The sequence below is a fragment of the Brassica rapa genome, chromosome A04 (genome assembly GCF_000309985.2).
Source record: "Brassica rapa cultivar Chiifu-401-42 chromosome A04, CAAS_Brap_v3.01, whole genome shotgun sequence".
Lineage (NCBI taxonomy): Eukaryota > Viridiplantae > Streptophyta > Magnoliopsida > Brassicales > Brassicaceae > Brassica > Brassica rapa.
The window spans coordinates 7,890,676-7,907,888 of NC_024798.2; the positions used below are offsets into that span (position 1 = coordinate 7,890,676).

Below are 17,213 nucleotides of genomic sequence, written 5' to 3' on the forward strand. Positions count from 1 at the left end.
TTCACTCCATAACCTTTGAACTCCCAAAGATCATTCCAGTCCAAGACAGTGTTTGTTAAACAGGTATTTGCCTTAGAAACAAACGCTTTCTTCGCCTTCTCGTTGACCGCTGTGGAAAATTTCCATTTTTGCTTAAAAAAAAATAAAAAAAAATATTAGAGTAATTTAAAAAATAAATTATTTTGAAATAGAAACTTACAGTAAAACATTTGAACAACGTGGTCCTAATGTACATCGGTGTCAGAGTTCAATTCGGATACGCCTTGACAAAATAACCAATCAGCATTTCGGAAACGCTCGGTCCCACACGGCCGTCGAGTCCAAACCTAAAAAATAGTAATTAACGTGTTAGAGAAATTAATATTGTAAAACAATTATAGAAATTATAAGTCATTAAGAAAAATGCATACCAGAAAGTTCATGGCGATCGATAGGGGTCCAAGACATCTAAACCTTCTCGTCCTGGCTGGGAGAGAAGATCTTTGATGGTATATTGAGCATAAGGTACACATGGCGGCACCAGAACATCCGGATGAACTCCGGCCACAAGGGAAGGAGGCACATCGTCAGGAGCAATAGGAGGAGCCACCGGTGATGCAACGGGAGCAAATGTCTGGGAAGATCTCTGAGACGACTGAGAGGTCATGAACTAATTTCCGGAACTGAAGAAGGTCTCGGGGCTGAAGTAGATGTGCCAACATGGAATGTCTCGAATATCTTGCTATAATGGGACTATTTCCTAGGAACCATCTAAAAAATATTCTAATCAGAAAATTCATTACCTAACAATTTTAAATTCATTACCTAATCTATAAATGCCATAACCAAATTTAGTTTCATTACCTAAACTAACAACCTAAACTATAATAAAATCTAAATATTTAAAATAAATAACTAACCTTTTGTTTTTGGCACGAGGTAGTAGAGAGAGAGTAGAGAGGAAGAGACGAGGAGGGGAGGGCGAAATGAGTCGAGTTTATATAGGGAAATAGAGGACCTCCTAAATTTACGATAATTTTACTAGGTCCTGTGTTTTTATTTTATGACGAATATACCATGACTCGTTTATTAGAATACGACGATCTTACGACGAATTTAGCAGGTCCCGCGTTTCCAGAATACGACGACGTTGGGAGAAATTTGAGTTATGATGAATTTACCATGTCTCACGCTTCTAGTCTACGATGACGTTGTGACAAAGCTGTTATCACAAAATTACCAGATCTCGTGTTTCTGAATTACGATGACCCTACGAGCACTGTATCTGAATCCCTAAACCCCAATTCCATTAATATTATCCCCTAAACCCAAATTTTCCTTAAACCCTAAATTCTGAGTGCCTTATCCTGTTAACATGATTTCTTGAATCCTTAAATTTCGAGAACATGTATCATAATCAAACAAACACACATGAATTAAATCTGAAATTTATATATATATGAAAGCAAAATGTTTGAGCATATTACATCATTCGGATTCATCATTCGAGTTATCATCATCATTACACTGATCATTACTTTCATCAAACTCGTCATCACATGCTTCATCTGTCATTTATTCAGAATTATCTTTATATTCACGGTTATGCGGTTCAATAAGAAGGACGTAATCAGTTTCTTATTCAGGTACCTCTACTTCATTGATACACAATTCTTTTAGTAAAGGTGTTTCTTCTCCGCCGACTATTCGATCACGATGTGTAACTTTGATATGAGATAACCAAGTTATTCCAGAATCTTTGATCCAAAGGTACGGAATGAAGCTAATTTGTCTGTTTGTGAAGCTAATATGAAAATCTTGAATATGTTGTATCTTCGTCCAAAATTGACATCAACAACACCAAAATTTTTAAACCGAACACCTTCGTTGATGAGAGGGCCAAACCATTCAAATTTGAAGAGGACGCATTTAATCTTCTCCAACCCAAAAATTCTGTAAGATCCAGTAGAAATCTGTTTTATCTTTCGCACATATTTCGTAATTACTTGTGGCCTGACATATTCCATACCCGTATGCATGAAAAGTAAATCCTCGTATGAAATATATAGGTGATGTGGTGATCCTTGCAACCAGACCTTGAACAAGTTCATGAAACCATTGAGATTAATATGGATCGGCATTATCAAACTAAAAAATAAACATAACATTAAAATTAATATTATACTAAACTAGTATCATGTATTTACTATATATGAAAAAAATCAAAAACATAAACAGTAGAGAGTAATATAATCATGAATGTATAAATATTAGAATGAAATATCTTTATAAAATTTTACCATATATGGATGCCTTTTTATTAGAAATATATTGAAAATGTAAAAAATACTAACATACCACTCTACATCCTGTTGCACACAAACCTCTTCAAACAACAAAAGAGGTGCTTATGGCCGCCATTCTCATCTTGCAAACCAAATGAGTTTAGTGCCACTGCCTCTATTCGACACATAATTACCACAAAACTTTAACGGGAGCGTCTCGTACCATATATTTGTGCCACTTCAAGAACCAACGAACGAAGCTTTAAATAACATACATTCATCAGAGGAAATATTGAGAAGCCACACCAGATATCTTGGAAGGATTACAAGGTGAAACAATAAAACAGCCCGGACAGTTTTGTGACTATCGTCATAGTGAATCCATGTTGAAGGCAAGACTGGAAGATACTCTTACTGCACCACATGAGCTAACCACGAGAAATGAATCAAGAAACAAACCCAAAGTCTTCTGACAAGATCAAACCAAGAGGCACAACGAAAAAGCCACAAATCTACATCATAGGCGCCAGAGACCAGTCTCATAGGACTCTAGAGACACACCATTGATGAAATGTAAGATATGATGAATATAATTCCATAGTTTTTTTAGATAGATTTTATATTTACTTAAAAAACTCAAATTAATGTATAATTTCGTATAAAACATTGATTAGTCCTACTACTAACAAATGTATCACAATTAATAATATCATCATGTTTAGACAACGACTTTTTCGTCATTGGTGATAGAGTCTGGGCAACAAATATATTCGACCTTTCGCATTTTACTTATCTCACCGATAATTGGATAGCTCTCAGAGGACTCTAGAGACACACCATTGATGAAATATAAGATATGATGAATATAGTTCCATAGTTTTTTAGATAGATTTTAGATTTACTTAAAAAAACTCAAATTAATGTATAATTTTGTATAAAACATTGATTAGTCCTACTACTAACAAATGTATCACAATTAATAATATCATCATGTTTAGACAAAAACTTTTTCGTCAATGGTGATACAGTCCGTGCAACAAATACTTTCGATCTTTCGCATTTCACTTATCTCCCTTGTGCTCCTATCAAACAGGAAATTGTATCACCGATAATTGGATAGCTCTCAGAGGACTCTAGAGACACACCATTGATGAAATGTAAGATATGATGAATATAACTCCATAGTACTTTTAGATAGATTTTAGATTTACTTAAAAACTCAAATTAATGTATAATTTTGTATAAAACATTGATTAGTCCTACTATTAACAAATGTATCACAATTAATAATATCATCATGTTTAGACAACAACTTTTTCGTCATTGGTGATAGAGTCCAGGCAACAACTACTTTCGACCTTTCGCATTTCACTTATCTACCTTGTGCTCCTATCAAACGGGACATTGTATCTCTGGTAATTGGATAGCTCTCATACTTAATATGCATTCAACCAAAATATGATCAAATTAGAATAATCTTTAAAGTTGTTATAAGCAAATTTCATCTCTCTTTTTATTTATTATTTCATTTGATATTTCAGATAGATGTTATGGAGTTAAAAAATTCATCTGCATTTTTGTTTAACTAAGTAAGAAATTTTAGTTTCACTGCAATCCTTCTTAAATGTTTAAAATAAAATTAGATATGGCATAAATCTCTTCTTTATATGAAGAGAGAAAAAGAGAGTAGAGCAAGAGAGAGAGAGAGAGAGAGAGAGAGAGAGAGAGAGAGAGAGAGAGAGAGAGAGAGAGAGAGAGAGAGAGAGAGAGAGAGAGAGAGAGAATAGTTTACGTCCGTTGATTTCTGAAGCCCGTTGTCGTACACTATCTTTACCCACTTCCCTTGTAGTGTCACCAGCGTTCGCTTACTGGAACCGTGTGACCCATCAAACCCACCTGACCTTACCTTAATTTTGATCATCCTTTTAACCACTGTTTTCTACCTTATCTTTATTTCCACCTGTTCAGATCTAGATCTAAAATTTGAAGATTGTTACCTAAAATTTTCAGCGGTCTTCAAGGAATATGTTCGATGAATCTCATTGTCGTTATTATGAAATGCCTTACTGCAGTATGCATATCTTTTCTCACCATCTCTTGGAATCTTGGTAGTGGATCACGAACCTCCCACTATTATGTACTTCATCATTTCAAACCACTTCATGCTGTTTTCAAACAATGCCGTCTCACACTGCTGTCGATCAGCTCCTTACGCCGCCATCTCATGCCGCTGTTGATAACTGCCCCACATCGTCATGATAAGAGAACTTAGAGCTTGCCTCGCTCTCACTTTCACCATCTTTGCAACCACCAGAACTGTAATAACTCTGAATAATAATAAGGACCTGATGAAGCCAAAGAATAGCTGAACGGAAAATGGTCGATATATGACCATGAAAATGGCCGAATAAAGAAATTCGAGCCAAGACAGTTTTGATGAACGATTTAGGTTCTAATAAGTAAATTAAAGATGAATAAAGCATTAGAGTGTCATTGGCATAAAAAAATAGTACATAAAATTGAATGGCTGTATCAATGTTTAAACTCTTGGGAAATTCATGAAGCACCGGAAAGCCAAAAATAGAAAGGGAAGTGTTCAAAAATGAAAAGTCAAAGTCCAAAGGACAAATAACTTAGAAAGTAGTTGTGGTCGGAGTACAAGTTGAATTGGTTCCAGTATTAGTTGCATTGGTCAGGAAATAACTTCTCTGATGGTTTGGAAAATATTGCAGAACACTATAATGGAAATACCACAAGTGATGTTGAGAGAATATATTTACGAAATCCCCATGAATAGGTTAAAACCTTATTCCATGGCATTTACATGGGATTTCTCTTTCTTATTCTTAAGCAAGTCCCCGAGAGAAATTTGTTGATCCATGATTTATGTTTCGTCTTTTCTTTCCTTTTCGTTTGTTTCGAGAAAGAGATCGATCAATTTATTTTTTTTCTTTTTCTATTAAAGCAAACAAAAAATCTAATCTCAAATTAATATTCGATAAAATTCTGATTTCTTGTGTAGGCGCCAAGCCCAATCCAAGTAAAGAACTAGTGCCTAACGAGATCTTGAACATGGCTTAAAAAAATATTTCTTAAAAAAATCAAATTTTTTTTTGGAAAGCTTGTTTTTTAACAAAAAAATATTCTAAATCTAGCTAGACTACAAATCCTAGAACCACTTTAATAGAACTGAATCAACATAAACTGTAGCTAAATGCAGACTCCGATCACCTCGTGCAAGTTTGTCGGTGATTGTATTTTTTGCCTTTGGAATATGTTAGATAACAAAGTTGTGGAAGAAATCTTCACATCGTAGAAATTCATCTAATGAAAGCAGATCATTACGTCAGTGTAGACACTATGTTTACCAATTGCGAATGTTGCGAACACCATGTAACATCATCTGCATAGCGAACTTTGAAAAGTAAACAAGGGAAAAAGTCGTATCTTATCGCGACAAGTGGAAATTTCGTGAGAAGTGTAGTTTGAAAACCTCACCAACCACGTTCAATTTCTTCATAGTGGAGTTTGAAAACCCTATCAACCGCGTTCAATTTACTTTAAATACTACATAGCTTCAACTCATCATTATGCATCGATATATAAAAGCTTATTTCTGTAAGTCACCTCTATAGACTCTTTTTTTTTGATCAAAAAGTCACCTCTATAGTCACCTCTATAGACTATAGTTATCTTTTTGGGGGTTAGTTCTCGATCGTTACTATTAATTTATTTATTTGAAAGAAGAAGAGCGCAATGGCGATGAAGACATCACATGCTCCTCTGTTTCGTCTTCTTTTTTTGCTATTATCTGTGGTTGGTCTTGTAGGAGCTTCAGGTCAGTTCAATCATCAATACTATCAGAATTAATAACCTTTTCTTGTAACCTTTAAAAAAACCTCTATATCGGTAAATTCAAACGAATACCTCAATCAATATTTTGAATGGAAAATATTAAGATCCCAAGAAAACTAATACAGTCAACATCTTAAAATGTGAGCTTTTGTTGAATCAGAACTTCACCATTAATTATTAGGAGCAAAAACAACCGTAGAATTTTTTTGTTAACCATTTTTATTTTAACCCTAAAAATAATTATCAAAAAGAAAGTTACAGAAAACAACAGTAGGGAGGAGTGCATGACAGAATTTGTTCCATAATTATTTAGAATCTTAAATCTCTGTATTCTTTAAAGGAGTATATGTTGTGACGTTAGGAAAAAAAAAAGAATCAAAAGAAGAATAACCATACATCATAGAGGCAGATATTGTATCTAGAGTTTCTTTATTATTGTGTGAGTAATGTTTACAAACCATTTAGATTCATGTATATAATACCATCAAATATCAAACGATAATAGATTATATTTCTAATTGTAACACGTATCATATCTCCAAAATGTGTGAATTTTAATTTGAACTGTTGTTCATCGCAGACATGTGGGCTAGAAGCCTAGAATCTAAAACCAGAATATTATAATTTGAGTATATTATGCTTTATGGAGAATCTCCGCGATCGCTTCCAGATATTGGTTAATTTGATTGTTAGTCTTGTAGAGAACTAGAGATTAAAATTAACAAACTCACTTCTACAAAAAAAATCTCTTCCCATTTCATGTGAACTCTAGTTCACTTTTGTTGGAGTTTTAAAGATGCAGTTTTATGAAGTGGCTCTAAACAAATTCGTAAATTAGTTTAGGAAGGGTCACATGAAGTCGATTTGAGTTATTGTTAACATGGATTTCGTGTACTGAGAGTACAAGGGTTAGCCAAGTCTGAAAAATGAGAAATATATTTGTTTAAAGACAAATTGATCTTTACTTTAACTAACAAAGAAACAAAAAACAAAAAAAAAAACAAAAACAAAAAATGTAAAGAAGTCTTTTATTGGAGAAAAAAAGAAAATATTTGTCTTAATAAAAAAAGGAATTTTGTCTTGAAAGAATAGTGGAATCTATTTCAGTGATTATGAAAAGTTAGAGCATTGTTCTGAAAAAAATAAACTTTTGAACATTTTTTTAGCAAGCCTTCCTAGATTTAATGATGTCTGAAAGTAATGATATATTTTAAATTTTGTGACAAGAAAATAGATCTAGCAAGGGACTTGTTTTGTATATTTGCATTTATTCAAATACTATACTTTAAAAAGTTTTAATTTTCATAGAATCATAAATAACTTTAATATTGCTGGTTAATTCTGAAAATTTTAGTAGTATTTAAAACACCACTAAAATTATAAAATGAGAATTCATATTTTTAACAACAAAATACTTAAGTACCATAAAATCTTATAAAATAACCCAGTTTTTAATAAGGTTATATTTAAATATTGGGCAATTCTGTCAAATAGTTACTTTTAAATTTTTATCACAAAAAAAATCCTTAGAGAAAAAAATGATCAAAAAATGTTTCACTAAAGAGGCAAAAGATTTTTTTTATCTCTTATTTGAAGTTTTTTTTTGTGAAAATAAAGTAAAAAGGCTATCCTACGAAATTCTTCTTAGATATTTCTTTTGTGTGCTTCAAATAATTTTTTGTTTGATTAATTTAATTTATAAAAGACATTTAAAAGTATTAGTTCTAGTTATACCAAATCCGAATCTAATATTTCAGGTATGAAACAGGTCCGTACATACATACACCACCATCAGGATCATGCAGAGGTGGCATTGCCAAACAAGATTCATCAGAAGTATTAGCGAGGAGATCTCCACCATGTAGACGTCCTCGCCTCCAAAACCCATAATACACTAGCCACGCTACAGTCCCTTGAAATATAGGACCAATACTCGAACTGTTTTTTTTTTTTTTTGTATACACTGGCCACGCTAGAGTCCCTTGAACTGTATTTAATAATGATTTATGAATTGTTTAAGTGATATATGGAGTTGAGTGACTTCAATTATATCTTTTGTTTTAGAAATATTTATCCTATAAAGGCATCTCCAACCCACAACTTCATTTTAGCGTGAAAACCACACCATTTTAGTATAATTTTAGCAATAAAAGTTTTTCTTCTCCAACCACAACACCAAATTTTACACTAAAACGATTTTTTGATTTTTTATATTGTTGAGTTAGAATTTTTATTATTACTTAATATATAGAATAATAACATTATTATGTAACTATATTCACAAAATATATCACACTACAACCTCTATTTTTAAAATAAGTATTTTACTATTTTAATACATAATAATAGTAAATAATAAATTAAATAACAATAAATGATTATTTTATTATTATATTTTATTATTTATCTTGTCACTTACATTTATTTAACTAATATTTTTAATGAAAATAAATAAATAATTATTTATTATTTTATATACACTTACATTTTAAAATTATCTTATTTAATTCATTTTTACTGTTTTAATTTTAATGTTATAATTTAATTTTTCATTGTTTAAATTAAACTTTCTTGTGTTTTTTAAAATTAACTTTATATTGGTTCTCAAATAAATGAATATTTGATATTAAATAAACTTAAATGATAACACAATGGTATATGCATTGTTATTTAGAATATCTAATCCAATTGCAAAACAGTAATATAAATCAAATGTAAATAAATATGTTTAGAAACTAGATAAAAAGTTTTGAAAAGAAAAATAGTTTTTCCGTTGCTACAGTGTAACACTAAATATAGTGTAACATTATGGCTGAAAAGAGAATCCCACCAAAATGAAGTTCTTTATGCCATGTGGTTGAAGAGATGAGACATAAAATCTTACACTATTTTGGCGTTATGACGTCTGGTTGGACTTGGCCTGAGACACATTCTCACTTTGAAATACACTTCAAGACACTCCACACACTCTGTCTAAGTAATTTGTCATTTCTACCCTTAGCTACATCTTAACACTTATTAACTAATCTCAACTAATTGTACTGTCCACACATTCAAACAAAAATAAAAGACAATTAAAAATACAAACATGTCTCTTTATTCTCTCTCATATCCCCACTTTCAATTCCAAATTCACTTTTTAAGACTCTTCACTTTTTCCTGCTCTTACCTTAGTTGTTAACCCTATTTTCTCCATCTTCATCAATTTGTAAAAAACCATGAATCCAAAAGAGACGCAAATTCTCTGATTTTACGATTATCATGTGGAGCAGAAAATGTGACGGCAAGCAGGTTCGAGCTTGTGGTGTAGAAGAGGACAACGGCAGGCTGTGGTGTTTTCTGATTGGAGTAAAGATGTGGTTTGTATCAGATTTTAGTGAACTTCTAGAAGATTATAGTCTTAAGGTAGTAAAGCTTTGGTTTACATAATATTTTAGAAGATCTCGGATATGAGGGATTGCTAGATACGGACATGGACATCAAAATGTGGATAATGGAATTACAGATTAATGGTTTATCTCATGCAAACGGCTCTGTTCTTGAAACCTCTGGCGCCAGTGAACCAGAAAATTTATCACAGACACATTCAGTTCTCTTATACATGTTGCATTTCAACAAATTTAGTTATCCAACTTGATGTATTCACAATTCATTTGTCCACGCTTTAGTGTCCATGTCCACAATTAATCTATAACTCTATTATCCACATTTTGATATCTGTGTCCACATATTTTATGTATATATGTTAATATATATATATATATATATAATATATGTCAAGATGGATGTTAAAAGATAAATAATTTTATATAATTCAATGGGACAATTATTTTTATTTAATATATTTTAGAACTTGATATAAAAGTTAATTAAAACAAAAAGTAGAATAAGAAAAAAATAATACTACATGCAACGGCTGTGAATGACATGCTTTTTTATAAATCTAACTAAAAAGCTTTGTAAATCTGGTCCCTACTAACTAAACATAACAAAACCCAACAATTTTGCCGTGTCTCATTTCGTGAAGCAAAGGGTATTTATGTCCGAAAATTGTTTTGCTAACCGAGAATGTGCCCCTCCAACAATATGTTTCTTAGGCTGTAAAAAAGAAACATATTATATAAAAGCATGTCATAGGTGATAACACACTCTCTTTTTTTTTATCGGATGTCCTTGAGGAGGCAACTTCAATTATATATTTATCGACATTACATGGAAACTTCCAAATAATAATTTTCTTTTAAAATATATAATTTTATTGAATTATTATGTATTATCAATTTCTTGTCAAATCTATTAACCATGATTCTTAATTTTGAAAAGTCACTTTGCCTTTAACTATCTTTTGTTTTAAAAGGATATGGATTTAAAAACTCTCCCAAGAAGAAATAATAACAATGAACAAAATAAAACACACAATATAAAATAGAATGGAATATAAATATCAAAGAAAGGAAAGGATGAAACATAAATCTGAAAAGATGCAACATGAAACTAAGCAAAACAAAACCGGAAACGTTACCAAATATCAAAAATTATAATGCGAAGTCCAAATCTGTTTTTTTCTCACGTGTCCAAATCTGTTAAAAAATAAATCCAATCACAATTGGAATTCACAGTCAAAATTAGAAAAGAAATATATATATATATATATATATAATATATATATTCCAATTGTGATTGTATTTTATTTTTCTGCACTATGTACAGAAATAAAAGTTTTTATGCATCATGTGCAGAAATAAAACTTTTAAAATTTAAATTATATATTTTTTAAAAAATATGTTAAATTTTAGATTTTATTATTTTCTTACATTATTTAATTTTAAATTTTAATTTAATTATATGTAAAATTAAGATGATCTAAATACTTTTTATTATTATTTATATTTAATAATATATATGTATATATTTTAAAATTATAATCTTGGAAATATTTTTATCTATTTCTTTTAATTTGGTTAAAATATATTAAATCAAATTATACAAGATTAAGAGAAAATTTTGTTAGGTATATAACTAACAAAATGTAAAATAAATAAAATTTCTAAAAATTGTAGATATTAAAAAGAAAGTAATGGTATGTGGATTAGAAAATTGATTTTTTTTAAAAAATTCATAAAAGTTTGAAGAATTGTTTTAGTAATAAAATATATAATTATAAAAATAAAATGAAATAATATTTTGAAAATTATAAAATACTATTATGTTTATATTTTAACTATTATATTATTTATTATTATATTAATGATGATCTATGATTGATTATCATATTTTAAAAAAACTTATCAAAAATATAAATCAACAATAATGTAAATGTTCATGTCACAATTAGCTTCAACTCATGTCATCATTGTTAGTGTATCATGTCACTATTTTTCTTTGAAAATCATTGTGGCAATGACATATAATAAATCACTTTTCAAATAATGTCCAAGAGATTGAGATATAAGCATTTAAGTATACGATTCAGATTACTGTATCAAGCAACTTAACAGGGTCAGGTTGGTTATTACAAATTGAAATTATGCATTAAATAATTATGTTCAAATTGTTAAGAATATTTTGAAACTAGGCTTTCGTTAGTCACAACATATTTCTTACCAAACATTAATTCAAGCAGCATATTAATTATCTTCAAGGTTTAAAATTCCTTAGAAATCAGATTACTAATTAGCTACTCTTTATAAATCAGATTACTAATTATCATTGAAGATGCTATTGTGGTGATTGAAAGTCCACAACTTAACAAGTAAACTACTCATACTAAAGGTAAATGAACAGAGTTTCATCTAGCCACCAAAAATTCAAGCATCTTATCAAGAGAGTAATATCATATTATATCTGTGTGCGAGATGCAAAAAAAAAAAAACACGCAACATGATGTAAAAGTTGTGTCAAGACATCTTTTCTCGAACAGATTAAAAAAATTACTATATATTATCGAATCATGGATAATTTTTTTTTATCTTGGTGAAGTTTGGAACCAAATAATTTTACAGATGAAGATGAAATGTGGGGGTGGGGGAGAGAATATCACTAACAATGCTGAAGATGATGGTAACCAGTTGTGGGAACCGAAATCCACACTCTCAAATTTGTTAGTAAAGAAAACGAAGAGTTTTAACGGGTTCCGGATTTTCTGCAGAGCAACCAACAAGTAATCAAAAAGATGCAGAAAAATAACAAGACAAAACTAAAAACAAATAGTAAAACTAAAGATTTTATTTCGAATTTGTGTGTGAGAGTTCCAAAGACATAATCGTTCAAAACGTTCGTCTGGAAGTGAAATTACAAACAAAAATCAAAGAACACATGCATAATAAATTTTATCTAAGTTAGCTAGAATCACCACCTATGCAGCTTGTTAACAAGAGATGAAAAATAAAGCTAAATTTCTAATTGCATAGAGTTTCGATAGCTAAGTTTCTTCCTCCTTTATTCTCTGCCTCACCTCTGTTTATATACTCCTCCAATGTCGGCCGAGTTTCCCTTTCCCTACAGATTTGTATCTTCCATTTTCCTTCCATCCTACCTTAATTTTTGGGATTCGATTTTATCAATCCGAAAATATTCCATTATCATGTTTTTTCCATTATCCTCTCCAAGCAAGAATAAACCGTCATTGATAATGGGCCGCTTTATGTCATGAGTCATTAGTGGGCTTTTCTCGTGTTTTAGGTCGTTTAGGACCGTTTTACGACTTAGGCATTTTTACGATATTTTCGGTTAAATCATCTACTTGCTCGAAGTTGCGGTTTTTTTCATTGTTGCTCATTACAATGATACAATCATTTTGTTTTTTCCAAAAAAAAATCTGGTGCTTAAATTTAACTGTTTCTGACTCAATGTTTGGCTAAATTTTACAAGAAAACAAAGTGTTTCTTGTTTTCTATGTAAAATCTCAACGGCAACTCAGATTGCAACAGAACAAAGAACTTATAGGACTGAATTCAAACGAGAACATAATGAACAGAGAACTGGGTGATGTCGAAGAGTGAGAGGCATGATGGTGATGTGGTGAGGCAATGAGGAAAGAAGTAGAGGCCTCGGGCGATGTGCTTTGGTGAGGAGCCAGGAGTGGTGATGAGCGTGTGCGGTGAGGAAGAAAGGAGAGGTCCCGAGCAATGTGCTTTGGCAATGAGAAGTGGCAATGAGCACTGGCGATGAGGAAGATAGTAGATGTCCCAGGCGATGTGGTACGCGGTGATGTGGCATGGGTGATGAGGAGAGAAGAAGAGAGAGAGAGAGAGAGAGAGAGAGAGAGAGAGAGAGAGAGAGAGAGAGAGAGAGAGAGAGAGAGAGAGAGAGAGAGATAGAGAGAGAGAGAGAGAGAGAGAGAGAGAGGGTGGCAATGTGGGCCGGCGATGAGGAGAGAAGAGAGAGACATGGGCGATGAGGCCATCCTCTTGCCTTGTCTTGGATCTCCTTTATTCTATGTTGAAGGATTTGTATACTTATGGTTTTGTTCTTTCCTATTTTTACTGAAGGTTTTCCAAATATGTTTATTTTATGGAAGATTCTTTCGTATAACTTCTTTTGATTGTTTTATGAAAGTTTTTCAAAACAAACTTTACGAAATTCGTTTTACGGAAGATTGTTTCGTAATGTGTTTTTTTGTATAAACCTTCCGAAAGAAGTTTTTTCCGGTTATTTCTTGTTTGGATAGAATCTCCTTTTTCTTTTCTGGGAAGAAACATACAAACTTTGTTATCTCAATTTTTCGGCATATTCTTGCAAAGGATATAATTCTCAGAGGATTTTAGTCGCTGGTTATGCTAAGACCTATTTTAATCCCAACACTAGTATGGCAGAAGCATGTATGGATGAGTTAAGTTTTAAAAAAAAAATCTTCTGCAGCCTAACTAATCTCCAATATCTTATGAAACGAAGAAGCTGACAAGCGCTTGAGTTACCCATACATAAGATTGATGTATGTGAGGCTATTTTCTAAGGGATAATATCTGAAGTTTCTCAACCGTCGGTTTCTAACTCTGATGGATCACGAGAATCGAAGCACAACATCAGCTCCTTATCGCATCCTGTTAAGCAAAGCCTCTTTGAAGGTTAGATTCTTATTATTACAGTCTTGATTATTACATACTGATGTGTTATGTTTTGATTAGTGTACGAGATTATAATTTGTTTGGTGTGTTGTGTTTTGCTTAGAGTAAGAATTTGATTATTACAAACTGATGTGTTATGTTTTGATTAGTCTTCCATTTATCGATAAACTTTGCACATTTGTATAGTTTTGCACCTCGAATTGCTCCAGAATCTCTAAAGTTGCTCAAAACATACCTAGACCTTAAAAGACTCTACATATACATATCCCCCATACTTATCATTTGCTTGCCTTCAAACAAAACATAGGATGAACATGTAAAAGAAGTTTGAAAACATGAGAACTCGAATGATCTTTATAACCACCACCATCACCTCTGCAATGTTGCAAGCTACGTCAAATAAGTACCAACCTTAGAAGGCACATCCATGTACTTAATCGCTGCTTAGCAACCTGACCATCCAGCCCGCAGCTCACCAGACACCATCTGACATACCCCTCTACTGACCTCATTTCTTAAATAAAAGGGTAAGCTCATCTTGGGAATATCGACACAAGACACTGGAGTCTTACCAAAAAAAGTTTCTGAACACACATGTAGTCTTCTCTAGACCCTCTCTCTCTCTCTCTCTCTCTCTCTCTCTCTCTCTCTCTCTCTCTCTCTCTCTCTCTCTCTCTCTCTCTCTCTCTCTCTCTCTCTCTCTCTCTCTCTCTCTCTCTCTCTCTCTCTCTCCACTCAATCAATGTCCCCTTTCTTTGAAGGTTTTTTTTTAATTGACAGAGATTTTTGGGCAGACTCTATGAATCGAGCTCTAATGATTGCAACCACAAGCTCATGATGATGGTTACCACTTGTGGAAACCGAAATTCACACTCTCAAATTTGTTAGTGTAGAAACTGAAGCATTTTAACGGGGTCCGGATTTTCCACTCAATCAATGTCCCCTTTCTTTGAAGGTTTTTTTTTAATTGACAGAGATTTTTGGGCAGACTCTATGAATCGAGCTCTAATGATTGCAACCACAAGCTCATGATGATGGTTACCACTTGTGGAAACCGAAATTCACACTCTCAAATTTGTTAGTGTAGAAACTGAAGCATTTTAACGGGGTCCGGATTTTCTGCAGGGTTACCAACAAGTAATCAAAAAGATGCAGAAGAATAACAAGACAAAACTAAAAACAAATTGTAAACTAAAGATTTTATTTTGAATTTGTGTGTGAGCGTTCCAAAGAGATAATTGTTCAAGACGTTCGTCTAGAAGCGAAATTACAACAGAAATTAAAGAGCACATGCAGAAGAAATGTTATCTAAGTTAGCTAGAATCACCACCTATGTCAAGATACCCTATGTGAAATGCAGCTCGTTAACAAGAGATGAAAAATAAAGCTAAGTTTCTAATTGCATAGAGTTTTGATACCTAAGTTTCTTCCTCATTTCTTCTCTGCCTCGCCTCTGTTTATATACTCCTCCAAGGTCGGCCAAGTTTCCCTTTTATTACAGATTCGTATTTTCCATTTTCCTTCCATCCTACCTTAATTTTTGGGATTCGAGTTTATCCATCCCGAAAATATTCCATTATTATGTTTTTTCCATTATCCTCTCCAAGCAAGAATAAACCGTCATTTATAATGGGCCGCTTTATGTCATAAGTCGTTAGTGGGCTTTTGTCGTGTTTTAGGTCGTTTAGGACCGTTTTACGACTTAGGCATTTTTACGATATTTTCGGTTAAATCATCTACTTGCTCCAAGATGCGATTTTTTTTTTGCGTTGTTGCTCACTAAATTGATACAGTCATTTTGTTTTTGCCAAAAAAAAATCTGGTGTTTAACTTTAACCGTTTCCGACTCAATGTTTGGCTAATTTTAAAAGAAAACAAAGTGTTTCTTGTTTTCTATGAAAAATCTAAACAGCAACTCATATTGCTACAGAACAAAGAACTAGTAGGACTGAATTCACACGAGAACATAATGAACAGAGAACTGGATGATGTCAAAGAGGGAGAGGCATGATGGTGATGTGGTGAGGCCATGAGGAAAGAAGTGGAGGTCTCGGGCGATGTGCTTTGGTGACGAGCTAGAAGTGGCGACGAGCATGTGCGATGAGGAAGAAAGGAGAGATCCCGAGCAATGTGCTTTGGCAATGAGAAGTGGCAATGAGAACTGGCGATGAGGAAGAGAGCAGATGTCCTAGGCGATGTGGTCTGGCGATGTGGCATGGGCGATGAGGAGAGAAGAAGAGAGAGAGAGAGAGAGAGAGAGAGAGAGGGTGGCGTGGGCGATGAGGAGAGAAGAAAGAGACATGGGCGATGAGGCCATCCTCTTGCCTTGTCTTGGATCTCCTTTATTCTATGTTGGAGGATTTGTATACTTTTGGGTTTGTTCTTTGTTATTTTTACGGAAGGTTATGGAAGATTCTTTCGTAAAATTTCTTTTGATTGTTTTATGAAAGTTTTTCAAAACAAACTTTACGAAATTCGTTTTATGGAAGATTGTTTCGTAATGTGGTTTTCTGTATAAACCTTCCGAAAGAACGTTTTTTCCGGTTATTTCTTGTTTGGATAGAAATCTCCTTTTTCTTTTCTGGGAAGAAACATACGAAGTTTGTTATCTCAATATTTTCGGCTTATTCATGCAAATGATATAATTCTCAGAGCATTTTAGTCGCTGGTTATGGCAAGACCGATTTTAATCCCAACACTAGCATGGCAGAAACATGTATGGATGAGTTATGTTTTAAAAAAAATCTTCTGCAGCCTAATTAATCTCCAACATCATATTATGAAGCGAAGAAGCTGACAGGCGCTTGAGTTACCCATACATAAGATTGATGTATGTGAGGCTATTTTTGAAGGGAGATTTGTGTGTGAGAGTTCCAAAGAGATAATTGTTCAAGACGTTCTTCTAGAAGGGAAATTACAACAGAAATTAAAGAACACATGCACAAGAAATATTATCTAAGTTAGCTAGAATCACCACCTATGTCAAGAGACCCTATGTGAAATGCAGCTCGTTAACAAGAGATAAAAA

The 17,213-nt window shown here is 32.6% G+C and overlaps 1 long non-coding RNA gene across 1 annotated transcript; it reads left to right on the top strand.

Moving 5' to 3' along the window:
• Window positions 1-968: 968 nt before the first annotated feature.
• LOC103849162 lies at window positions 969-12,115 on the top strand. Its single transcript, XR_629343.3, has 2 exons — window positions 969-6,102; window positions 7,888-12,115. It is a non-coding gene; the product is annotated as an uncharacterized LOC103849162 (long non-coding RNA).
• The last annotated feature ends 5,098 nt before the right edge of the window (window positions 12,116-17,213 follow it).